Source organism: Panthera uncia, chromosome B1 (genome assembly GCF_023721935.1).
Source record: "Panthera uncia isolate 11264 chromosome B1, Puncia_PCG_1.0, whole genome shotgun sequence".
In the NCBI taxonomy this organism is placed as follows: domain Eukaryota; kingdom Metazoa; phylum Chordata; class Mammalia; order Carnivora; family Felidae; genus Panthera; species Panthera uncia.
The window spans coordinates 162,133,475-162,159,619 of record NC_064811.1 but is presented as its reverse complement, the minus strand read 5'-3'; the positions used below and the strand labels follow the sequence as shown (position 1 = coordinate 162,159,619).

At 39.7% G+C, this 26,145-nt stretch overlaps 1 protein-coding gene across 3 annotated transcripts in view; it reads right to left on the bottom strand.

Moving 5' to 3' along the window:
- Positions 1 to 26,145, bottom strand: part of CSGALNACT1 (chondroitin sulfate N-acetylgalactosaminyltransferase 1) — a 341,653-nt gene that overhangs the window by 162,772 nt on the left and 152,736 nt on the right. For all 3 annotated transcript variants that reach the window (XM_049632468.1, XM_049632469.1, XM_049632470.1), the window contains one exon: positions 20,581 to 20,674. The gene's annotated coding sequence lies outside the window, so the exon portion shown is untranslated. The remainder of the gene's footprint in view (positions 1 to 20,580; positions 20,675 to 26,145) is intronic.

Here is a 26,145-nt window from a genome sequence, read left to right as displayed (position 1 = left end):
TGCCATTGGAATATTAATAGGGATTACATTGAATCTACAGATAGTTTTGGGTAATATGGACATTTTAGCAATATTAATTTTTCCATCAATGAACATGAAATATCCTTTCCATTTATTTGTGTACTCTTCAATTTCTCTCATCAATGTCTTACAGTTTTTGATGTATAGATCTTTCACCTCCTTGGTTAAATTTATTCCTAAGTATTTTATTGTTTTGATGCTACTATAAATGGGACTTATTTACTATTTTTAGATAATTTATTGTTATGGGCATTCTTATCCTACTCTTGATATTAGTGGAAATTTTGCTTAAGTTTCACAGTTAAGTATGATATTTGCTGAAAATTTTTGTTAAGTACACCTGAGACTAGAAATGCTCCACTATTGTTAACGGGCTTTTCATGAATGGAATTTGAATTTTATTATATACTTTCCTGCATCCGTTGAGATAAACACATGGTTTTCAGATTTAAATTGTGAATACGAGTAAATTACAAAAAAAGATTTTCTTATGCCAAACCATCTTTGAATTCCTGGAATAAACCCAACTAAGTTGTGATATTTTTTAACCTTTAGAAGATTCATTTTGCTAATATTTTGTTTAGGGTTTTTGTATGTATGTTTATAAGTGATTTCTTCCACTTTCTATCTATAGTTGACCCTTGAACAATGAGGGAGTTAGGGATGCCACTCCTCCTCCCAACAGTTAAAAATCTGCCTGTAACTTTGGACTCCCCCACAACATAATTACTAATACCCTGTTGACCAGAAGCCTTACCAATAATATAGTCAATTAACACATATTTTATATGTTATGGGTATTATATACCATATTCTTTCAATAATACCCAACTTTTTTCTTACTTTTTTGGTACTTCTAGGCTATACAATTTGTCTGCAAGTTTTTTTCAAATTATTATAAATCTACAAAAAAAAAATTTCCAGTACACTTATTGATAAATATCCATATGTAACTGGACCTGCACAATTCAAACCCATATTGTTCAAAAGTCAGTTGTATTTATTTTGCTAGCAATCTGATCTCAATGACTTTGATGCAATAAAAAACACGTTTTTCAGTAGATTACTTTTCAACTATTCTTTTTTTAAATTTATTTTAATGTTTGTTTATTTTTGAGAGAGACACAGACAGACAGAGCACAAGTCAGGGGAGGGTCAGAGAGAGAGGGCGACACAGAATCTGAAGCAGGGTCCAAGCTCTGCACCGTCAGCACAGAGCCTAACAGGGGGCTCAAACTCAGGAACCATGAGCACAAACCTGAGCTGAAGTCAGATGCTTAACTGACTGAGCCACCCAGGCGCCCCACTTTCCAACTATTCTTAAAGAAAAAGCCAGCAAGAAATTTGGTCTCTGAACTTTGAGAATACGCTTTTAAAAGGTATTCACCAAGATCTCATGTATATTTTCTACTTTTTCTTAAATCCTAAAGCTATTTTCCTTCTCAAATTTCTATTGGTATAACAGACATAACACTATATTAGTTTCTGGTGTACAATATAATGATTTGATACTTATACATATTGTGAAATGATCACAATAGGTCTAGTTAACATCTGTCACTATACATAGTTACAGTTTTTTTCCTGTGGTGAAAACTTTTAATACCTACTCTCTTAGTGACTTTCAAATATGCAATACAGTATTATTAATTATAGTCACCATTCTGTACTCTATATGCCTGTGACTTGTTTTATAAGTGAAAATTCGTACCTTTTGACTCCTTTTGCCCATTTCATTCTCCCCCTAACCCCTACTTCTGACAACCACCAGAATTTTTTTTACCTAAAAACAGTTATAAAATTTGGATATTCTCTTTTCTTGAAGTAAAACTTTGTTTTGAATAAACAATATTTTCATACATATTGCCTGAATACATATTGCATTCATGAGAACACTTGTATTGTAAAATAACTAAAATGGAATGGCAATATCACACTAAGTCTCTCCCACTGAAAGCAACTACAAAAGCTGAACTAAAAATGAAGAAGCAGGGGTAGGGAGAGGAAAAGAAGAAGGAGAAGGAGGGGGAGGAGAAGAAGCAGGAAAAGGAGGAAGAGGAGGAGGAGGAGGAGGAGGAGGAGGAGGAGGAGGAGGAGGAGGGGGAAGGGGGAGGGGGAGAAGAGGTGAGCAGACAGCTGCAGCCCACAGGTGGGAGCAGTCTCCCTGGGTCAAAGAGACACAACCTGGAGTTCAGACCACCACTACAGCCAGGACTTGAGCAGCCAAGATCCCAGAGAAAAGGGAACCTCAAGAACGTGAACCAAAAATACGCTACTCAGCCTTTGCATTCAAGGCACTTGAGAAATCCAAAAACACAAGTTGAAAAAGGAGAAGACAAGCACAAAGCTGAAAGCTGAAAAGCTAAGAAGTTTTTGTCAATCCCACTCTGCTTGGAACTAGTTTAGGGTCTAACATGGACAAGGAACCCTGGCTTTCAGGTAAGACCCTCAATGGGCTTTGCCTTAGGAGTCAGGTAAACAGAAACAGAGCAGCCTGAAACTCCACCTCAATCATCATAATTGTTGACTGCATCTAGATGAACAGCTTTATTCTACTGTCCACCAGAAAAAAAAAAATCTCCTCTGGAGGAAGAGCACAGCATCCAGAAACACCACCATTTTTCATATACAATGTCAGGTACTTAATAAAAAATTACAAAGCATGACATGAAACAAGAATGGATGACCAAAAACTAAGAAAAACTGGATACCATATTGACCCACAGGTGATCTAGATATTACAATGATCAAAAAGGAATTTTAATATAATTACAATTACTATGTTGAATAAAGTAGATGAAAGATAGTTTTATCTGATATCTAGAATCTATATATAATCTACATAATAATAATTGAAATTAATAATTCAATACATGGGTTTAACAGCAAATTAGACACAGTACAAGAGGGGTTTTCTAAAGTGAAAGAGAGGCCCCCTGCCTGGTTCAGTTAGGCGTCCGACTCTTGGTTTTGGCTCAGATCAGGATCTCATGGTTTCGTAAGTTCAAGACCTGCACTGGGTTCCCCACTGACAGTGCAGAGCCTGCTTGGGATTCTCTCTCTCTCTCTTGTTCTGCCCCTCCCTCATTCACACTGTCCCTGTATCTCTCAAAATAAATAAATAAACTTAAAAAAATAAATACATGAAATGAAATGAAATGAAATGAAAGGAAAGGAAATGAAAGGAAAGGAAATGAAAAGAGATGTCAGTAGAATATATCCAAACAGAAGCAGAGAGGGAAAAACAGACCTGAAAACTCAGAAAAGAGCTTAAGTGGCAAAGGAAGCACAGATCAAAGTGCGAACATAACGTGTGACTGGAGCCCCAAAAGGAGAAAAGAGGAGGCAACAGCAGCCACAAAGACGGTCGCCAGGAGTCTGCCAAAACTGATTCAAGGTCTTGAGCCACACAGCCAGCAAGCTGAGTGAACCACAGTTAGGGGAGATATAAAGCAAACATGACAAAGCCCATCGTAGTAAACCTGCTGAGGACCAAGTATAAGAAGAAAGTCATAGAAGCATCCAGGCCTGGGGTGGGATGGGGGGGGGGGGAGGCGTCTAAGGGCAGATATAATAGCATGCAGAGGCCTGCCTCAGAGCTTCAATATCATCCTATGGAAGTCTGATAGACTCTCTCGCCCATTTTGCTATCAGGTGAAACTAAGGACAAAAGTTCAGAGAACAGCTCCTTGCAGTCCCAAAGTTAGATTCTTTTTTATTAACTTGAGGCAGAATTCTGCAAGAAATCAATGGTGGCATAGAAATTCTTTTGTATCTTTTTTGTTTCCAGATTTAAAAACCTGTCAGTATATAAAGAGAAAAGATCTTTACTGAAGTCTGATGCTTCTCTAACTGATAAAATAAATATAGAAAATACACCAGCCACTGAGTATCAACAGTATGCTAATATACACTCATAATTTCACTTTCAGGAACCCAAGGCCTATAAAGCCGAGAATAAAAATGAGTTATTGTCATGGTGTGGTGAAACTGCTCTAAACAGACAGAACACTGCTATGGTACATATTCAAGAATGGTGAGCTCGCCATCATTTCAAAGGATTCAGAACTTTATTCTGATTTTTCCAATAACTAAGAAAATTATTTGTCTTAGTTTTTAATAGGAAAAAAAATCAGATGCAAAAGCCTCAAAATAACATTGTGATAATTATCTACCAGCCCGGCACGGTTTGAGCTATTTGTCTTACCCAAATGAATCCTGAAAATGCTGGGACAGAAAATCAGGCTCAAAAATATAAGTGTCCAGTCACCTGTCCCTCCCTCAAGAAGGCCATGGCTGTAACCAGGCCATGCTGGTTATACATCCCCCAGCTGACTATACATCCCCATTTATTGGGATTTTGCATACTGTCCTGGTGAATGATAGCATAATAGAAGAACATGATTAAAGTTTTCACAGATGATTTAGAGAAACCAAAAGAAGAAATGGTGGGGAAAAAAATCAATACTTTTATTGAAAGACTGACTCTTAGACCTTTCAAAACCTGTAATGCACATCAGCAACACTATAATGTGCACATTGAAGAAAACAGCCTCTTTTTCTTAATTCCCCTCAAAGTCTTGACATTTTCATTTAAAGAGCCTGAGAGTATTTACTAAAACCAACCTTTTCTCTAGTTCTTGTGTGAAAGAAATCATCTGTCTTTAGGAGTGATACACAAAACCAAGACCTGGCCAGTTGAGTAATTCATTCCCCTGGTTCAGGGATGGACATGTGACCCAATCAAAGCTGATGAAAGTCGGTCTTGGAATTTGCTGGAAAGATTGAGAGAGAAGGAAAAGAGAACCCTCTTGCACTGTTGGTGGGATTATAAATTGGTACAGCATTCTGGAAACCAGTATGGAGGTTCCTCAAAAAAAAAAAAAAAAAAAACCACAGAAATACCATATAACCCAGTAATTCCACTTTTGGGAAAATTAAAAAGAAAATTAAAACATTAACTCAAAAAGACATAGGCACCCCCATGTTTATTGCAGCATTATCTATAACAGCCAAGATACAGAAGCAATTTGAGTGTCCATCAACAGATGACTGCATAAAGAAAATGTGATGTTTATGTAGATATATAATGGAGTATTCTCATCCTTAAAAAAGAATGAGATCATGGGGCGCCTGAGTGAGCATCTGACTTCGGCTCAGGTCATGATCTCACGGTTCGTGGGTTCGAGCCCCGCATTGGGCTCTGTGCTGACAGCTCAGAACCTGGAGCCTGCTTCAGATGCTGTGTCTCCCTCTCTCTCTGACCCTCCCCCGTTCATTCTCTGTTTCTCTCTGTCTCAAAAATAAATAAACGTTAAAAAAAATCCTAAAAAAAAAATAGAAGAATGAGATCTTGCCATTCACAACATTGATGGACCTGCAGAGTATTATGCTAAGTGAAATAAGTCAACAAAGACAAATTCCACTGGATTTCACTTATATGTAGAATCTAAAAACAAATGAACAAAAAAAAATAAACAACAACAAAGCAGAAATAGACTTATAAATTCAGAGAATAAATTGGTGATTTACAAAGGGGAGTAAAGGGACAGGTAAAATAGGGGAAGGGGATGCAGAGGTACAAACTTCCAGTTATAAAATAAGTAAGTCACAAGGATGAAAAAGTACAGCACAGGGAATATAGTCAATAATATTGTAATAACTTTGTATGGCCACACAGAGTAACTACACTTATCATGGTAAGCATTTCATTATGCATATCATTGTCAAATCACTATGTTGTACATCTGAAACTTATTATGTGAACTATATTTCAATTAAAAATTATATACAGGAGTGCCTAGGTGGTTCAGTCAGTTAAACACCCAACTCTTGATCTTGGCTCAGGTTACGATTTCATGGTTCATGGGATCCAGCCCTGCATCATGCTCTGTGGTGATAGCATGGAGCCTGCTTGGGATTCTCTCTTCCTCTTTCTCTTTGCCCTTCCCCCACATGCTCGCTCTCTCTCTCTCTCTCTCTCTCTCTCTCAAAATAAATAAACTTTAAAAAATTATATATATGTATATAGATAGATATAGATATAGATATCAAATTATTATTATAATGACCAAACACTAGATACAATGAGACAGAAAAAAAGGGATGGAGAATCATGCTCACTCTTCAGCTAGGCTTAAATCCAGAGATACTATAGCCTTTCCTCACTACCTAAAAATGAAGGCAACACAAAGAACAGAGCCAAAAGATCTAATTCTAATTCCTGGATCAAGGAATCCCAGAAGCCAGCTGCCCCTGTACCCTTTTTTGCTTGAGCCGGTATGAACTGAGTTCCTATCTTTTGTAGTAGGAAGAGTCTAAACTACTAAGTTCACTCTAGAGAAGGGCAGCCATTCTAACAGTTACTGCTGTTGAGATGCCTCAAAAGATTTCTCAGCTGGAAGTCCTAGTGATCAGGGTAGACCAATATAGCCAGATTAGACCATGGCCAGAAGACATGGACAACAACACACATACTTCAGAGAAAAAATTCTGAGCTACACTGAACCCAATGCAAAACCATGAAGTATATACAGTATCACACCAGCCTCTGACATTAAAATAAAAGTAAGATGATTTGATTTCAGTCTAAGTGACCTTTTCCCAAAACTAGTCAAGCTACCAAATGCCTCAGTCCTTTCTGATAATAATAAGCAAGTGTGATTCAGAACAACATAATAGCAGAGAACTGCATTCAGCTTTCACTAAAGTTATCAATCACTATACATCCAATTACTTTGATTATAGGGCTTGCTTGGGATGATGTTCACTTGCAGGCATTCGGTTTCAGCTTATTTCAACTCTCCAGTCACCTTCCTGCTACCTTGTACTACACAAGCCACACACCCTCCACATTCGGTTTGAAACTGCCAACAAAGAACCAATGATTGCTCTGCGGTAACTGAGCGACTGAAATAAAATTTCAAAGCCTTCCAAATTCTGTTGGCCACCTGCTCTTACTCTGGATTTGAGAGAACTCAAACCAACGAGGCCCAACACTGACAACTGTCACTCTCTGCGGCCCACAGCTTTTGGGGTATGTTTATATTGCTTAGTTATGATTAAATGACCCATAAGAAACACAAACTGGGCCAAGCCTAATAGTCTGCTACATTAATAGGTCTGGCTAAAGTGTTTCTTAAAAACTTTCCAGTGAGGGGCAATACTATCTCTGGTAACAAAATAAGAAGCCCTGTGTGCCATCCACCAGCTTTATGACTTTTGAAAAGATCACTCACCACAGTACTTTTTTTCATCTGTGGAACGTGAGAGTCAAATTAAATGATCACCATCCAAAGCTAACATTTGAGAAATGTGTGATCTCTAAACCTGGAAGCTTATGGTCATGTGCCTCCTGGGCAATGGTATTGGGTATTCTGTAATTAAGTTATGAATACAGTTAATATTATTTGTGCTGGATTTTTGTAAGTCTATGGTGATTTTCACATTAGAATTTCAAGCTGAGCTGAAATAAAGCTTTTTGACAAAGTAAGGCTTAGCTTGGATTTTGAATTAAGAAAAAGTTTAGACTAACAGTTAACCTTGGATTAATATTTATTTTACTAATGTTAGCTATATATCCCATGGTGATATTCTATTTCCTCCAGGAAATTTATGCCATTATAAAATTCTAGCTAATGCCACTAAATTTTGGACATAAAACACACTGCCAGTGAACACTATTAACTGCTTATTCAAAACCAACTATTTATAAAATCAAAAGAAGTATAACCTAACTACACTCAGAGAAAAATGAATGAATCTTCTGCTACCATATTCCTTTCTGTCACAGTGTGTCCCAGAATGACTGGTGACATTCTCAGTTCCATGGCTGTGGCAATACATAGCTAGGAATAAAGCGTTCTAAGTCATCTCTGTTTTCTTTTTTAAGAGCTTGTTATCGAGTTCAATGCAAAGAAGATATTCAGAAGCAAGTGAGATATAGCCAGATTAGACCATGGCTAATCTTCTGGTCAGATTAGACCAGAAGATATTCAGAAGCAAGTGCCAGAAGCAAGTGGCACCACGGCCAATGGACAGTGGGCTGGGGCTGGGGGGGCATCAAAGTGGACTTTGGAATCAATAGATCTGGATTCTAGCCCCCCACATTCCCTAGCTGTGTACCCTCAGACAACTTATTTAATCTCTCTGAGCCTCTGTGTCTCAACTTTATTTAAAGAATTAATAAGAAGTACTTTCAAAGGCTGTTGGAAGGAATGATGAGGGAATTATATATGTAAAATAGACTACATAGTGCTTGGAATACTGCAGAACCTGGTGTGCGTTTCTTCTGGCCTATCCTTCAGGGAATCACTCCAGACCACTACAAAGAGAGAACACACACTGGTAAGAGCTCTAAGTTAGCAGGAAGAGGGCTGCTTTCCATGTGAGTTTACACTCTCCAGTAACTACTGACATAATTTCTGTGGCAAGGCTAAGGACCACATGTGACTGAAGAAGGTAAAGCACAAAGGGACCTCATGAAAGCACCTCATGTACCATGTGAGAAGCTTGATTATCCTTCTTCTGATTAAACATGCAGTTATGGGGCTTTTCCCAAACCACCTTCAGAGTAGGTAGATCCAGTAGATTTTGACTTGGTACCAGCACCCTATGTTCTCACCTGGGCCCTTTCGTTCTCTTTAGTGGAAAAATCCACCAAAGAAGCCTGTGGCTACACAATACCACTTCACTATCCCTGTATTAATTCCCTGACTGGTTACCATAAAAACCCACTAGTCTTACTAAGCTATTTCCTGCCTTGCTTCTGGTGGTATCACAGGGAGGAACGGAGATTCTAGAGAATGCTAGGCCATGAGATGTAAGATGAGAAGATCCGTAACAAAGAACCTCTCTCCAAGAGAACATAAGATCAACCTCTACATTACCAAATTATCAGCTTATCGACAAAGCAGAGCTCCAGTCTGAACAGCACCTTGCTTGAGGAGCTCAGGAACAGACCCTCAATGGTCCTGTTCTTTACCACTTCCCAACCCCCCCTCCCCAGTGGCCTCCAGGAGCAAAGCAGCACCAGCGCCCAGACACAGGACAGCAGGGAGAGGCCCAGAGGCTGAGAAACTCCGAGCCACAGCAGCACATCGGTTTTCTTTCAACATGAAAATCAATTCCCTTTAGGAAACATGCCCAACATCAAAAAGTCTTGTGGAGACACCTACTGCAGCTTTAGTGAAAAGAATTGGAACTTAGAAAGTTCTTCCAAGTAGAGAGACTCTCAACCTCTAGAAGATCCAAGACCACCTGCAGAGCTTCTCAGAAATGCAGATAACTGGCAGCAGCCCTGACACACAGAATCAGAAACTCCAGTGATGGGCTGGGGCATCTGTATTTCTTTTCAGCCCCAGATCGAAGGCTGGGAAATGCCGGCTTAGTTTGTGACAGCTAGTGAGATGCAAATCTAACTTGGAATCAGGTTTTCATCCATGGGCAGTGCCTCTCAAAGGCTGGTTAGTGGGACACTATTCTTAAAAAGGTTAAGAAATGTCATGCTGGAAAAGGGTTCTGTGGAAAAGAAAGCCAGGAATCAGGAAGTCATATTAAACATTACTTTACTTTAGAACTCCCAGAATCTTTAATAGGCCACAGTGCATTGTACCCTACGAGAAAGGAGTACATTTTCCAAGCTTATCTGGTCACCAAAAACTTTCCTTTTGAAAAGCATCCCACAGCACTAGTAATCTGGGTAACTAACACTTTGGGAAGTGCTGGTCTAATGTAATTGTCCTCCATTAACTGTCTCTAGAGGTTTCCTAAAATGACAGTCTGACAAAAATATTCCTTTCAAAAGTTGTTTGTGTTCTTGCCCTCAGGGCTGGAGTATAAGGAAGAGTAACCATTGAAAACTGTCTCTGCCCAGAGATTAGTTTAGAACCAGGTGATGAAGTTCCTATTTCCCTTCTTTTCTCCACCTAGGATGCTACTCTGAACACTTCCAACTTTTATCCCTGTGTTTTGATACCTGTCAGTCAAGTATTTGCCCCTAATAAAATTAACATTCTTAGATTTTTTTACAGTCAAGATGTCTGGCTCATGCCGAGGCTCCCTTCTGATCTTTATATTATGGTCAGCCTCAGTTGGATAGACTGATGAATTTAAGGCCTGAAACGGAACTGTAGGAACTGTCACTGATTTTATATAAAATACTTATTATATTCTGTAGTAGGGTGAATTATTCAGAAGAGCCCACATTCCTAAGTTCCTAATTAAAAAAAAAAAATTCAGACAATATGATAATATATCTTTAGCCTTAGGCTGTGTTCACTATGCATATCAGTCATTCTTCCCTCCCTATTTGAACTCTCCAGAAACGGAGACGGCAGTGGCCACACCAAGTGAGGAGTGGACCATCTGGCAGTCCTGGCCCTTTTATCAGGACCCAGCAGCTGTGGCCGCCCCTGTGACTGCTCAAAGAGGTGGCCCAGGGAGCGGATCTTTTTTTCCAGATACCTGCTCTTTGATAAAGAAACTTTCTCGTCTTCTGCCCTATTTGGAGATTCACCAAGGTGTTTAGGTCCAAGGTTTAACTTTCTCAGTTCAGGGTGCCATTCATGTCTCATTAATTTTTCTAACACCCCTTGACTTAAAAGAAATGGCTAACAGGTTTTTTTTTTTTCATTAATCAGTTAGGTCCACTAGTTTATGAGTATTTATATCCTAATAACTTAGTAACTGTTTAAGAATATGATACATTGAAAGAAAAATAACAGTTTTATAGCATTCTTAACCACATTACTTAACAATGGGAGGTGTGCATCTCTTGGGCACTGCACTGTTTTGCAAACTGGGGATCAGATTAGGCACCACCACCCCATTTTGTGTAGCAATTGCTTCTTATCAGAGTAACTGCTGAAAATGCAGTTTCCCAAAGATGTGATATCACCAAAAGGAGCATAGCTCAATCTAATGTTGAAAGTATGAACTACCTTGAGCTAGCAGTTTGCATGACGGCCAAGAGATGTCTAGCACCCTTGAAAATGTAAAAAATTCCAAAGCACAACTGTGGATTCCCTTTGGTGCCCTGGAGTACCTTGATACACAGTTTGGAAAACAATGTAAAGGTAAAAGATTCTTTGTAAGATGTTTCATAATCCTTCTCTAGCATTTGGCCAACCAAATATATGCCATAAGGGCAAGGTAAGGGCCCAATAACCATAAGGAGAAAGATTATAATTTCACCAGACACAGAAAGTAGGCAGAGATGCCATTTCAACCTAATTGGCAAAAGATGAAAATTCCTTCTTTCATTTATGATACTTCTCAGCTCGAGAGGCCTGATTTTTACCTCTTGGACAGTATTACACTACACCAGCTTACCAGTGAATAAAAGAAGAGCCATTTAACTACACTGTTTATTTGATAAGATTTCCTTACGTAACCTTTTTGGTTTGGTTCACGTACTATTCTCTCCACAAGCTGCTTATTTTCTATGGATTAATGATTTGCTTGTAAAGTATTTTGGCATTATTCACTTTGGGCTTTGGATGCCATAAATCTCCTCAAAATCAGGGTTGTAATAATGTTTGTATGTTTGCATAACAAGATAACAATAGCTACACAAATTAACTAGATTCTAGTAGAAATTAACTCTAATTGACATAATTTTATGTATTTGAGCTTCAACTCTAAAAAGACTTTCCTGATAAAAATCAGGGGATATTTTGAAAATCTACTTAGCTTTAGAATGAGAACTAGAAGCTCCCTGTTCTACGCAGTCTGAGGACTTCAGAGTAGAGGATCTTGGCAGACAGCTTTCCCCTCAAAGGCACGTCCACTGCCTTAAACCAGCCTATTCCAAATGAACAGAAATCAGGGATCACTTCTCCCTAGACAATCCTGAAAAGAATGCAATGTCATGGGGTCCTGAAAAGACTGCTGGTACTGCTCCCATCTCAGCTCTCATAAGCTCTGTGGCCTGGGCTAGGCTTGTCTGTGACATGAAAGTTACTTAGCATTCCTGGGCCCACCTCAGTCACTGTGTCAACCAAAATGCCTTCTCAAACATTCCAAACACCCATCAACTACCACTCTTGAATAAGATTTAAATCCAGTCCTTGTTTAACAGGTGAGGAAATTGAGACTCAGAGATGTAAAGAAATCATTCAAGGTCATATGGTCAAGTACAACTACAATTTAGGACCCCTGCCCACCTGCCCAGAATTCATGCCATGCATAGAGCAGTTAAGTCATTTCTTTCAGCTCTAACAATCCAAGACTTTGTGATCAAAAGGAGATGGGATTTATAATAGTAAATAAACCTTGGAATAAAATGGAAATGTCAAAAACCAGTTATCTTGCTAAATGTTCAGACTCCTAGATCCAGAGGAAAAACTTCATGAGGGCAGGGGTTCTTATCTCTTGTTCACTTCTGTATTTCCAACTCCTAGAATCCTGCCTAGTGCATAGAAGACACTTAGCAAATTTTCTGAGTGCACTGGCATACTATAAGAAATGGCAATGTGTATGGGTAGTATTTGTACTTAGGTAATATTCTGGAAGGACATGAGTTACTGGATTTTTTTTAAGTTTGCTTAGATGAACCTTATTTTCACATTACTCAGGATCAAATAATAATCTATAGAAATAATAATAATGTCTGTGATAAGTTCTCACTGACTACTATATATTGAAGATAGTATTATATTAATATCTTTGTTATCACCAGCTGAGTACCCTGCCTATGGCTTTTTGTTGTTGCGTATTTGAAATGCTAGTCACATATGAAGTACGAGTATGAAACAAATCATAGCTGGAAGTCTACTGCTTGTGTTGAGAGTTTAAAATTTTGCCTCTCGAGAGGGACGACACAGAGAAGAAAGCCATGCCCCTTGATAATGGTGGCATTATCTGATCCAAGTTTGGACAGGACTTCCCTTCTAAGGATCTCTCTTTCAATGTAGAGGTATTCATGCCCTTGCCACTGGCTCCTAGAACAATAGAATAGAGGGGTTCTGCAGCATCATCTATTTGGAAGGAGGTACATACCAGTTTGCAATACTGCTGAGAATGTGAATTCATCTGGCAACTTTATTACAAGAAATTCAGTGATGTGTGCACAGTCTCATTTTCATCCACAACTTGGTAGTTATTTACTACTTATGTTTGTTTATAATGGGTCCAAGTTAGAAAAGTGTTGACTTGTTTAGGGTAGCAACCTAGTTGGGGAGAGGCAGGAAACAGGATCCTCACCACCTGGCTCTAACTTAATCAGCTCAACTGGGGACAAGGAGTAGAGGGCCCTGGTGGGGTATGCAGTAGGAATGGCAAGGAGTCTGCGGCACAGAAGAATAGTGTGAGCCAGGGGAACAAAGCTGGAAATAACCAGCTGGAAATAAATGGATGAAAGTTCGCCATCTAGACCAGAAGAAACTACACAGAGGTACAGACTAAGAGGAGAGAGTACAGAATGCAAAGGAACATTAATATATAGGCGACGGGAAGGAGATTAGGAAGGAACAACCAGAAAAGAGGGAGAAAACTGTAAGCACGTATTGTTAACGTTATATAAACCAAGAGAAGCGAGAGTTTCAAGGACAGGGGCCAAAGAGTCAAAGGATGGAGAGAGGTCAGGTCACAGTGATATCCATAATCTGGCTTTCCATGTACTAAAAATAATAGTTAAGATGTCATGTATCAAATTACAGTGAAACGAACAATAGCACTGAGACCAAAACCCACAACAACGACTTCAGGGGAAGATGATATAACACAAGAACAACACACCTGACCCTCATGCGGCCAGCTAATCCATGCCCAAGTACAGCTTCTGTTCCAACTTTAGGTCAGAATTCAAATTAGGACAATTTTCCAAGACTATAGGTAAGTATTATATTTCACTTGCCTGCAAAAAAATATCCTAAAAGTCAAATGTTGTAAATCATATGATGGCATTTAATTTAATTTTAATTTAATCCTTTTTTCCCCTTCTATCAAGACTGTTCCTTGGCATATATCCCACAGGCTCAGGATTAGGTGGCTATTCACATTTTCTATAAACTTAGAAAACACATTTAGGGGCACCTGGGTGGCTCAGTCAGTTAAGCGTCTGACCCTTGATTTCCGCTCAAGTCACGATCTCACAGTTGGTGAGTTAGAGCCCCGAGTCACAGGATTCTCTTCCTCTCCTCTCTCTGCCCCTCCCCTGCTTGCTCTTTATCTCTCCATCTCTCTCCCACAAAATGAATAAATAAACTTTAAAAAGAAAAACACATTTAATGATACAATCAGCCCTGGCTGCAAGCTTTTCTTATATTTGAGATTTTGATTCTTCTATTAATACTGAGACATTCTTCCAATATATGTCTTTCCTGTTTCTTGCAATCAAGAATCCTAAATAATATCCAATATTTTAATTTGTCAAGAAATAGAATTTTAAATATTAATTATCATTACATTCTAAAAGAATAGATATTTTAAATATTAATACATAAGAAAAAAGACCAGAGCCTCAAACTAAAGATTATTCTCTTAGAGTATTAGCTCTTTGAAAACATCACCTGACTCTTCTCATTTTTCCTGCAGAGGACTGACACCTTCACCAGACACTGGATTCCAATCCAAAAATTGACACTTCATAACCACAAAGTGTATTTAAAGTCTAACTTGCAGTAAGTCTCTTATGTTTGCTGAGCTGAAAATATGCAAGTCTTTATTAAAAGGTTTAAGTGTAAATATTAATACTTCTAATTACCACATATTTTTAAAGAGCTTTAGAAAAAAATTTAAAGTATCAACTTGGATTAGATGGTTTCCTAATAGTAGAGATGAATTTAGTGTTTTCTGGTGGCTCTGATCATAGAATCATGTCAGTAATGTTAAAAAATCTTTGGGGCGCTCAGTCAGGCGACTGACTCTTGACTTCAGCCCAGGTCATAAACTTACAGTCATGGCATCAAGCCCTGCATCAGGCTCCATAGTGAGCGTGGAGCCTGTTTGGAATTCTCTCACTCCTTCTCTCTCTACCCTTCTCCCTGTTCGTGTTCTCACACTCTTTCTCAAAATAAATAAATAAGCACTTAAAAAAACTAAGTAACAATCGAGCTAAACGTTTCCAGAAGGTTATAATTCTTTCTTTTGCCCACCTTCACCTCTAATTTTCATCCCCCCCTTTCCCTCAAACCTTTACACATAGCCCCATCAGATCCTTGCCATCCCATCTCAACAAACATGTTCACAGGCTGACGAGATTCAAGTTTCATTTTATATTCTTCAGGAAAGATATTACACACTGGGTCAGAACCTTCAAGTAAAAGAACTGCTTCCTAGGTGTCAGCTGAACATTTTGAAATTGTGCTCTTTCAAGCACCAGAGTGTTATTTACAGTTTTAGAGTCATGATTTTCCACATAAAAGGTCCATTAGTGTGATGGAAAAAAAAAAAATGACTGAAGTAGCTGGCTCCTTATGAGCAATCAAATCAAAGCCTGGAGTCTGTCATGCCCTCTGCTCATGACAGAACAAATATTTCTTCCCTTAATCATAAAAGTAATTTTTTAAATGTCATACAAGTTTTTCTGGATGAGCAATAAGATCCTATTCTCTTTACTGAAGAAAAACAGGTGAGGAAGTGGATAATTTTGAATCAGATTTTAACTGCAAATATAGGCAAAAATAAGAAAAGGAATAACAAGGACTAAAAGTAAATCCCAAAGGTCTTATCAATGTAAATCCAGTTTGTTTTTATTACAGAATACATTTTTAAATAAAAGGTGATTTAAAGATCTGCCCAAATGAAAAATAAAGCTTAAGGAAGGAAAAGTCCCCAAAGAAATTCCTTTCAATTTTGTTTTTACTTTTAAATGATTAATTATCTTTTTTAAAAGCAAGGTCTTTGACTTTTTGTTATTTTTAATTTTGGTAAAATACGTATAATATTTACAATCCCAATGATATTTAAGTACACAGTTCAGGAGTATTTAATACATTCACATTGTTGTTCAACCAATCCCCAACAGTCTTCATCTTGCAAAATCGAAACTCTGTACCAATTAGACAACACTATGTTCTCCCCTCACCCCCGCCCCGGCAACAAACCATTCCTCTTCTTGTCTTTATGAATTTAAAGGCTCCAGATACCTCTTATAAGTTGAGTCATATAATATTTTGTCTTTTATTTTTTCTGTTACTGGCTTATTTCACTTCACATCATGTCCTCACGGTTCACCCGTGTTGCAGCATGTGTCCAAACTTTTTTCCTTTTTAAGGCTGAATGCTATTCCATTGTGTGCGTATATTCCACATCTTATTTATCCACCTATCTGTGAATGGGTACATGGGTTGCATCCAACCTCTCTGACTTATATTTTAAACAATTTAACTAAGTAGGCACTGGTGCTGGAGTGAGAACACCTGGCTCCAAATCCCTCACCATCTAATCTCCATGGTAGCATAGAAAATACAAACGTTAAAATGAAAGAAGGTGGTAAAGGAAAGATACCATGAAGCACTCAGCAAATTAAAATCCTGATGTTAGTAGGTTCTGATGAGGGTTTTTGATACCAGAAATTCATCCAAACATTTGTTGGGGAATATGAGTAAGAACAAACATATGCTAAACACTAAAAATGCAGAGCCCTGCCTCCTGTGAGGACCATGAGGGCCACGGGACAGACATCTAAGTGGTAAGCAGTTGTAAACAGTGGGAAAAAGAAGGTGATAGAGAGGCACAGTGGCCCAACCACTCCCTCTCCAGAGCTGAGTCGTACAGAAGGAAGGGAGTCAGATGGGCACAGAGGAAGAAGGCTCTGCAGATAGGAGACGACAGAACCAGGCAGGGATTGTGAGAGGCTGAAGCACAGGCTTGGAAGAGAGAAACTAACTCAAAGAAAAGGGAATCTCAATAAGCAGAGCCCAAAAGAGAATAGAAAAGACAAAAAAACAAGGTCTAATTAAGTGTCAATCAATAGAAAGAAATGAAAACCCACTAGAAGGCATGCATCACTGGATACCCATTCTGGTGCCAATGTGAATCTCCTGGCCCTTGCTTGCCTGGAGAAGCTTCATCTGCTGAAAACAAATTGTGGCTCAGGAGTATAAATTAAAATTGTAGCAGCAAAAACTGACACTCATTAAAAGCTTACTGACTTTGTGTCACACTTCATTCCATTAAATGGAAATATTTTAAAAGTTGAAAAGATTTCCAAAAATTCACAAAATACAAACTTCTCTGCTTAATTCTCTGGTTTTTCAAATATGAGCAATGTTCCAAGTTACTATATTATATTTTATACTAGTATTTACTTATAATACCTACTTCATTCCCAATAAAGACTGAATTAGCTACCATTTTATGTTACCTGGTAATCACATTTCATGGGTTCCCAGAACTGCAAAAGACCTACAACATTATTTGTCTACACAAAGAGAGTTTCTATTCCCCAGACACTCCCCAAGGAACTAACTGACCACCAAATGAGAACAGAAAGGCCTGTGCTCTGCTCAGAGAGGAGTCCAAGAGACCCTGGTACAAACAGTAGCGATAACGCAATGACATGCGCCAGTGCAGAAGCACAGGCAAGGGGCTAGGGAGCCAGAGGAGCTACCCTCAAGACAAGGACATCCCTTTGTTCACTTTTCCATTCACTCACTCATCCTCCCACTCCCTTCTTCAGGGCCTCATAGGAGCTTTCTGTGAGTGCTGGTGATGCCTGTACAGTAATGCTCACTGTACGAATTGCTGCTGAAGGGTAAGACGTTCCTGGGGTGGGTGGCAAGGTCAAAAGTATTGCAGGCAGAGGGGTGCCTGGCTGGCTCAGTCCATTGAATGTCCAACTCTTGGGTTCAGCTCAGGTCATGATCTTGCAGTTCATGGGTTCAAGCCCTACATCGGGCTCCTTGCTGAGAGTGCAGAGCCTGCTTGGGATTCTCTCTCTCTCTCCCTCTCTCTGTCTCTCCTCCACTTGGTCTGTCTCTCTCTAAATAAATAATTTTTTTTTAAAAAAAGAAAGTATTGCAGGTAGAAAGAAGAGTATGAAGACCAACACAGCTTCCAGCGCTCACAGTGAGTGGGGGAAGGTCAGGCAGGTGAGGAGCAGAAGATGGAGATGGTAAGCATGTGACCAGGAGCACTTGGAGACAGCAGCACACCTTTCCCTTGTCAGGAAAAGAGGAATTAGCACGTGTGGCAATGTGGACACACTTCTGGGTAGGGAGAGACAGGAAACAGCAACAGGGCACAGAGTGGGGTGAAAACATGGTGGGCAACAACCGACTGAGAAGGGATGGTGGGGCAACAAGCTCTGTGAAGGATGTGGTTACGACACCAGGACATCCTTACTGCAAAGTTTTTATGGCCTAATGCTGTTAAATATCTGAATCAAATAGTCCACTGTCCCTGCTTGGACTCCATGGTCACCAGGCATTGGTGTAGCATGTCTGCAGACCGGAGGGAGAACACAACCCAATCACTCTTTTCCCAAATTACATGTTTGTTTCTTGCAAGTCTGGGGAAGGTCTACTGCTAAAGGACATTCAAGTCTCTGAGTCTATAAAGGCCTCAGTCTGTAAGGAGCAGTTCCTGAAGCCTGGCTTTCAGCCTCAGCTCCTGGACATCAACATCTCTGAGCAGGGATCCACAGCACTGTGACCACCACCAAAACCCAGCTTGGGCTACAGCCTGCCCTCTGGCCACCCAAGCATTCTTCCTGTCTTGCTGCTCTCATAGCTTCATACTACAGCACAAACATCCTATAATTTCACATTTGCCCAAGCAGACCTTAATCAGCTTTTCACTGCTTCTCTATTTTGTAAAGTTTACTTTGGCTCTTTCCTACTACTATCTCAACATTTTAATAATTAGGGTCTACGTGGTGTGATACTGACACTGTTCTCTTCTAACATCATCCAAGTCATCCTCAAAAACATTAATCATCATGGGGCGCCTGGATGGCTCAGTCAAGTTAAGTGTCGACTCCTGATTTCTGCTCAAGTCATGATCTCACAGTTTGTGAGATCGAGCCCTGTGTCAGGCTCTGGGCTGAGTGTGGGGCTTGCTTGGGATCCTCTCTCTCCCTCTCTCTTTGCCCCTCCCCCACTTGTGCGCACACACTCACACGCACTCTCACTCTCTCTCTCCCTCATAATACATAAGTAAACTTTTTTTAAAAAACATTAAACATCACAAGACCAAAGATAAGAATAATTTCATATATCCCTCATTGGCCCTGAATCACTTAGGCCTCTGAGCCACTTGGCTTTGTACACAGAAAAAAATTTATGAAGAGTTATTCTTTGATTATTTTTGTATTATTAACTTCTGGCCAAGCTTGTTTTTATTTTTCTATTATTAGTAACTCAGATGCAATCCCTTTTACAATCCACATATTCCATTGTTTTAGTGCAAAGCAGTTCATTAATGTAAAATCAAATCAAATGATTTGACTTCCATTCTTTCATTTCAATCAGTGTTACAAATTCTGAACAAAACCTCCACAGAAATTTGTTAAATCAACAGGAAGGGTGAGTGGAACTTCTTGAACATCTGTATATGCTAAGCACAGCTTACTATTTTTACTTTTATGGCTATTGAGCCATTTCTAAAGAATACTACAAATGGTTTGTATACACTTCAGATTTCAGACTGTTGCATTTCAACATTAATGATGTCCCTAAGGTTCTTGCTTTTTTTATTTTTTTATTTATTTTTTTTTTAATTTATTATTTATTTTTGGGACAGAGAGAGACAGAGCATGAACGGGGGAGGGGCAGAGAGAGAGGGAGACACAGAACCGGAAACAGGCTCCAGGCTCCGAGCCATCAGCCCAGAGCCTGACGCGGGGCTCGAACTCACGGACCGCGAGATCGTGACCTGGCTGAAGTCGGACGCTTAACCGACTGCGCCACCCAGGTGCCCCGGTTCTTGCTTTTTTTAAAGTTTAGTGTTGTCAAATGTAATAAAATATCTTATCGCAGAGACACTCAAAATCACTGGTTGTAAGAGCAGAACTTAAACAACATTCCCAACCTTGACATTTGTCCCCAGACCAAAACCAACCATACAATCCATTAGGGTACTAGTCTCCAAACTTCCCCAAACACCCCGGAAGTGTTATAAGTTAGAGAGCAAGATCATTCTTCAATTTCCTAAACCATTTTGTCTAAATAAATATTCTGTAGCATGGTCAAAATTACAGTGCCCATTTGATTACAGGCTAAATATTTGAGAAAGCTTAATACTCTATCACAACTCCCAAAAGAACAAATGTTCCCATTCAAGTGAATATTTTTTAAGAAGAATTATGTAGTTCTTCTAAGTACATTATTGGCTTAAGTCATTTGCCACTGTGAGAAGAGATAAATTCTAAGGAAGTTGGTAACATTAAATGTAGATTACAGGCTTTACAAAGTGAACAAAAAGATTCAAGGCAGCCAAATAACTGAATTACTTTGAAAAAGTATTCATATCTTAAAATAATCATTTGTTGTTAATCAAACTATTGACAGTAAAATGAAATTTAACACATCTCAAACACCGCCAGAATACTGAATACAACTCAGACCATACCAAAGTTCATTTGTTAAGTAATTTATGACAAAGAGACTCACTTACCTGTAAGTATAAGAAAAGAAGGTTAGGATGAAACTACATCATTCCTCCTCTGGGTAAAAATACCTTGGGTTCTCTTCTTGAAATGGAAAGGAATCTAAAACATAAAAAAATAAAATCAGATAAAATAAAAATAAGAAGTAGTAGCCCTTGTGATTTTCCATGTCTCAGCTGTAGGCGATATTACAAAATGGTAGAAATTTAAATTATTTAGGATGTAAAATACAATTCATTCCAGTATGGCCCCAAAATGCAGGATGGTATTTTCCCCTCCCTATTTTAATGGATAAAATACAAAATATTTGTTCACACACGCGCGCGCGCGCGCACACACACACACACACACACACACACACGCAAGGTTTAAAATAACGGCGAAAGCTCCGTAGAAGCGTGTGTGAAAGCACAGTAGAGTCACACCGACTTGAGAAGGAACCTTTCTCCAAAACGCAAACCTCGCCAGAAAGAAACGTGCCCGCTGCCCACGCGCTGCTTCTGAACTCGCTCAGCCTGGATGCTCTGCGCGCACTGAAATCACTCAGGCTTCCAGGTTGGGGTCAGGAGTGAAAGTGCTGCCCCCCTCTGCAAGCACCGCGTGCAGCGCCACCACTATTTTTGTTTTTTTTAATGGTTCCACGAAATGCAACGTTATAAAAGAGCAAATCCACCTGGAAGTTTTGCCCGAGGGGCAGAGAGGGTGGCCGCCGGGAAAGCCCGGATCTCCGGGGCACGCGTCCCCGGCCCGGCCCCTCGCGGCCCGCGCGCGGCCCCGCGGAATCCCGGCCCCAGCCGCCTGCGCCGCGCCCCGCCCTCGTTCTCACCCTCACCGCGGTCCTGGCCGAGTGCTGAGCGGTGGGGTACGGCGGCCGCCCCACGCCACCCCTGCCTTTAAGGAGTTCCACTGAAGGCCACACGTGCGTCAACGAAGATAAAAGCGGAGGGAAAAAAGGTACAACCAAATCACTCTGGAAGCAAAGGCAGGGAAAATATTCTGGAAAGGGCCTACGCCCTCCTGTTAAATAAGTGGTAACAATGTTATCCTCAATTAATTAACGCAGAGTCATCTTTCCCAAGAGTTTTCATAATTATGTCTCATCTGTCTTTCTAATTCAAGTAACAGCAAAAAGTGAAAAACACTATTGTTCCCGTTTCACATGCAGAAATCAAAAAGGTCCGGAGTGGCTATACACGGTCAAAGAAAAGACTAAGAAGCTCCTAGAGCCTGCCACCACTTGTCCTTTCTCTGTGGGGACAGCCTCCTGGTGGCTAAGGTGGATCTGTCACATTTTTGTTTCTTCCCTCAACTAAGTTTGAAGGTTTTCTCTGAGGCATTGCCAGTAACAGTAACGATGTGAGGTACGTCAATCACTATACAAGTCAGGAGGCCATCTGTGTTTGCACCCTCTTTACAGTTTACCTTGGGTTTAGGGTTCAAGTTCGCTGGGCCAGCCTGGGGCGGTCCTCTCACGGCCCAGCGCTGTGCCCTCCACCGCGACTTGGGCTGCAGCTCTGCCTCTTTTGGCTTTGCTCTCACAACCGGCACTTCCGTCCCTGCCTGGCTAATTAATCTATGTCCAAATGGAATTGCTGTTGGCAGAAAGGCAGCAATGCCAAAGTGGAATAATCACTTGGACCTGAATCTGAGTTGTTTTCCATCCTTGACAACAAATAATGTTATTCCAGAGCCTGCGGGCCAAGAGTTGAAATGAGTTTATAATTTGGCTTCCAATCTCACATTCTCATTCTCACCCACTTAAATTTTCTTTTCTGTCTTTTAGCATGCAGGGGGCAGCTTTGGAGGCTAAATCACTGACATGGTCTTTATTGATATCCTTAATGAATATTCTCTGCCATCTAAATTAAAAGGGGAAAAATCCACATCGTCCAAAACCATTCTTGTTTTAATAATGAAACTAAATAGACTGTGCTGCCTCCATACGATCATTAATAATCTAATTTGTACTTCTCTCTCCAGCAACCTGAAGAGAAACGTTCACAGGTTTTTCATCCACACACAGTAGTCCACATTCATCCAGCTTCTAAGTGCCCAGCCCTAGCAATGCCAAACTGCAGGGTAAGAGCCACAGGATGGCCCAGTGCCCTGCTCTTTTCCTAGTGAAAGAACTCATTAAAACTCCAATCCTTGGCTCTAGGAAGTACGCTGTCTCCTTAGCAGTTCCAAAAATCATGTTCCCCAAGAAAGCAATCATCTCAAGCTAGTGATGGAAAAGGAAAGAGACAGGAAGGCAGAACCACTGACAGGACTCCCTTAGAGATCCGGGTGGAAGGGGAATTAGCATCATGGAAAATTACGGAAGGTAAACGGAAGGTATGTTAGGGAGAAGTGGGTGTGTTCAACTGGACACACCCTCTATTAGAGGAAAGGCAGGGGACATGGACTATACACTTACAATGTGCCATGCACTGTTCATTACATAGGAACTCATTCAATCCCCACAACAATGCTATGGATATGTGTGTTAATAGTCCCATTTTACAAATGGGGAAAAGGAGGCTCAAAGGTGTTAAGAAACCTCCCTACTAGTACATGCTAAAGCCAGGATTTTTCCAACTTTAAAGCCAAAGCTCTAAAGAGAAAAAGGAAAGCAAGCCTTTACTTTTTCTATTGTGCAACACTGTCTTACCTGCAAACACTAGTCTTCATGTGTGGTTTTCTAAGAGAGTACAGGGCTTATAGGGGCTCATACTGAATTAAAGTGGTGGCCTGACGATATGCCAAAGGTTGCCACTGAGGCCTTGAGAACATAGCCCCCTGCTGATCCCCTGAATCTCTCATCCTTTACAAGAAATCACAATGGCAAAAACATACTCTTGGATAAGTCTTCCTGAATATCAAAGAAACATACAATAAGAATACGCTCAAAATAAAAGCTGAATCCAGGAAAGCAACTGTAGGTATATAGATAAAGTGCCTTGCTTTGTTCAATTCAGAAAATAGTTCTCAACAACACCCCTCAGTCTAAACATTTGTATCCAGGTCTGAGGTCCCCTCTCCTGTCACCTGATGCCTACTGTGATTTTGACAGTTTGGCCTAAAGAATAAGGATTATGGAGACACTTATGTGGCTTTGCAAGTTTTAGTTATGGTAAAAAGGCACGGGAAAGCAGATGTGCATGAGAGTGGCTGGGAGAACATCCATGGAAAAATCACATACTTGGATTTAGAAGTTCCCGGCAGTATTCTAAAGGTTAGGAAGTCTGCCCCATCTGACCCCCACAGTAATGAGTTTGACATACATTAATTTACAGTACTCCATATATAAGTCAGCTTTCAATCATATTAAAAGAAGACTAACCAAAATCAACTATTGAAAACAGAAATAAAAAATGTTGAAAATGAGTTACACTGAGATCAATCATATTTTAACAATCTAGCAACCCATTCTATTCAATGTACAATCCTAAGTGAAAGTTCCCGGCATTTTAGTTTCTAAAGAGCTTCAAAACCACAATTGATCCATTGGTGCAATAATATCCATCCATACGCCTTCAGCTCCAAGGCTTCCTCACTTTCATAAATGTCAATCTTTAAATCTTCAGTCCATCTACACCACATATATATCAGACACATTGATTCCTGAAATGTGAGAAATAAGAAAGGAAGACTGGGGCACCTGGGTGGCTCAGTTGGTTAAGCAATAAACATTAAAAAGAATTAAAAAAAAAAAAAAAAGGAAGGAAGGAAGACTAACAAGCCCTTTCATCATCAATGTGTCTAAAACACCAAAAGAAAAGCATCGAGACAGACAGAGACTAGATATGTGTCTGCCAACTCAAGCTACCTGTGAGATTTTTCTTTGTGCATATGTAGATAATATACAGTAAAACCTTGGATTGCGAGTAACTTGTTCTGCGAGTATTGCGCAACATGAGCAAACATTTCTAATAAATTTTAACTTGATAAACAGCAGATGTCTCGCAGTACGAGTAGTACATGATGCCAACCTCACGTGATCACAACTAAGCCAATGGTTCTTGAAATTCGCTTTGATATATAAGTGCTTTGGATTACAAGCATGTTTCCAGAATGAATTATGCTCACAAACCAAGGTTTTACTGTATATGTTTTTAAATCTTGGTAGTAATGTCTTTTATTTGTATATATCAGTGGAGTCTTCTATGGTACTGGAAGACAGAAAAGGGACAGTGTCAGGAACTGTGTGGACAACTTCTAAAATTATCTTTCTCAAGAATATGTTTCAGAAAAGAAAGTGCCCTTGGATACTGCACATCACAAATCACATGTAACTATATTCTTGACCACATTCCTTCCACATCAAATAATTATACTGAAAATAGTATATTTTAAAAGTCATGAGTTTCCCAAAAAGTGTTGCTTTTCTATTATCCTGTGAAATGAAAAACAGGATCACTATGTCCTGATCTAGCATGTAAAGAAGCAGACTGAATGAGAAGATATCCCTTTATCTCTTTCTTATTCCTAATCCTTCCAGTGAAGTAGGTCACTCTTATTTTCTTCATTTCAATTTTTCATTCTGATAAATGGGGACAATCTCAGATACTATTAGCAGAACTATCAAGACTATGAACAAAATTATATTGCTAAATTATTTGAAGTCTCTTTTAAAATGTATAGGTCTACTAACACCTTAAAGGGTATCAAATAATATTTTCCTCATAAAGACCTACCAAGTGCCTCCCAAGCTAGGCAGTGGGGTCCCTCTGGGGTCCCTGCTTGAGCCACCCTCACATTATCAACATGTGAACCGCTAACATGTTCAAGAATGAAATGATTCACATGCTAAACAGAGATCCAGGGGCGTCTGGGTGGCTCAGTCAGTTAAGCATCCAATTCTTGGTTTCAGCTCGGGTCATGATCTCACGGTTTATGAGTTCAAGCCCTGCATTGGGCCCTGTGCTGACAGTGCCTACTTGGGATTCTTTCTCTCCCTCTCTCTCTGCCCCTCCCCTGATTGCTCACTCTCTCTCTCTCTCTCTCTCTCTCTCAAAATAAATAAATAAACTTTTAAAAAAAGATTAAAAAAAAACATATCTAAATAATCTACTCTTAGAGCAGAATGAAAGACAGACTAATTTCAACTGGAGAAGATCACAGTTATATCTAGTCTCTTGGAAAGAAAATGCATTGCTCTGTTTGCCATTAGTTGTGAGACCAATGACCTAGATCAGTTACGATACAGACAGTTGATGTACCTCCATAAAAGAGAGCTATTTTCCAGCACACGGTCTGCAGTGCTGCAGTTACACTCACATGCAATTGTTCATTTTATTAGACATCCACTCCTAATACATTCTTCTGGGCCAGCCCCGCCCCATTAGATACTGCAGCTGTTGGGCATGGGCTAAATACCATCACAGATACTAATGAGGCATGAACAGTGTTTCAGGGAGATCTGCTGTACTTAATCCCGCACAGAACAAGAGATTTGGATTTTCATCAATCAGGGACTGACTGAATGTTTGTGTCCCTCCCAATATTCATATGTTGAAATTCTAATCCCAAGGTGATGGTATTTGAAGGTAGGGCCTTTTGGAGGTAATTAGGTCATGAGGGTGGAGCCATCA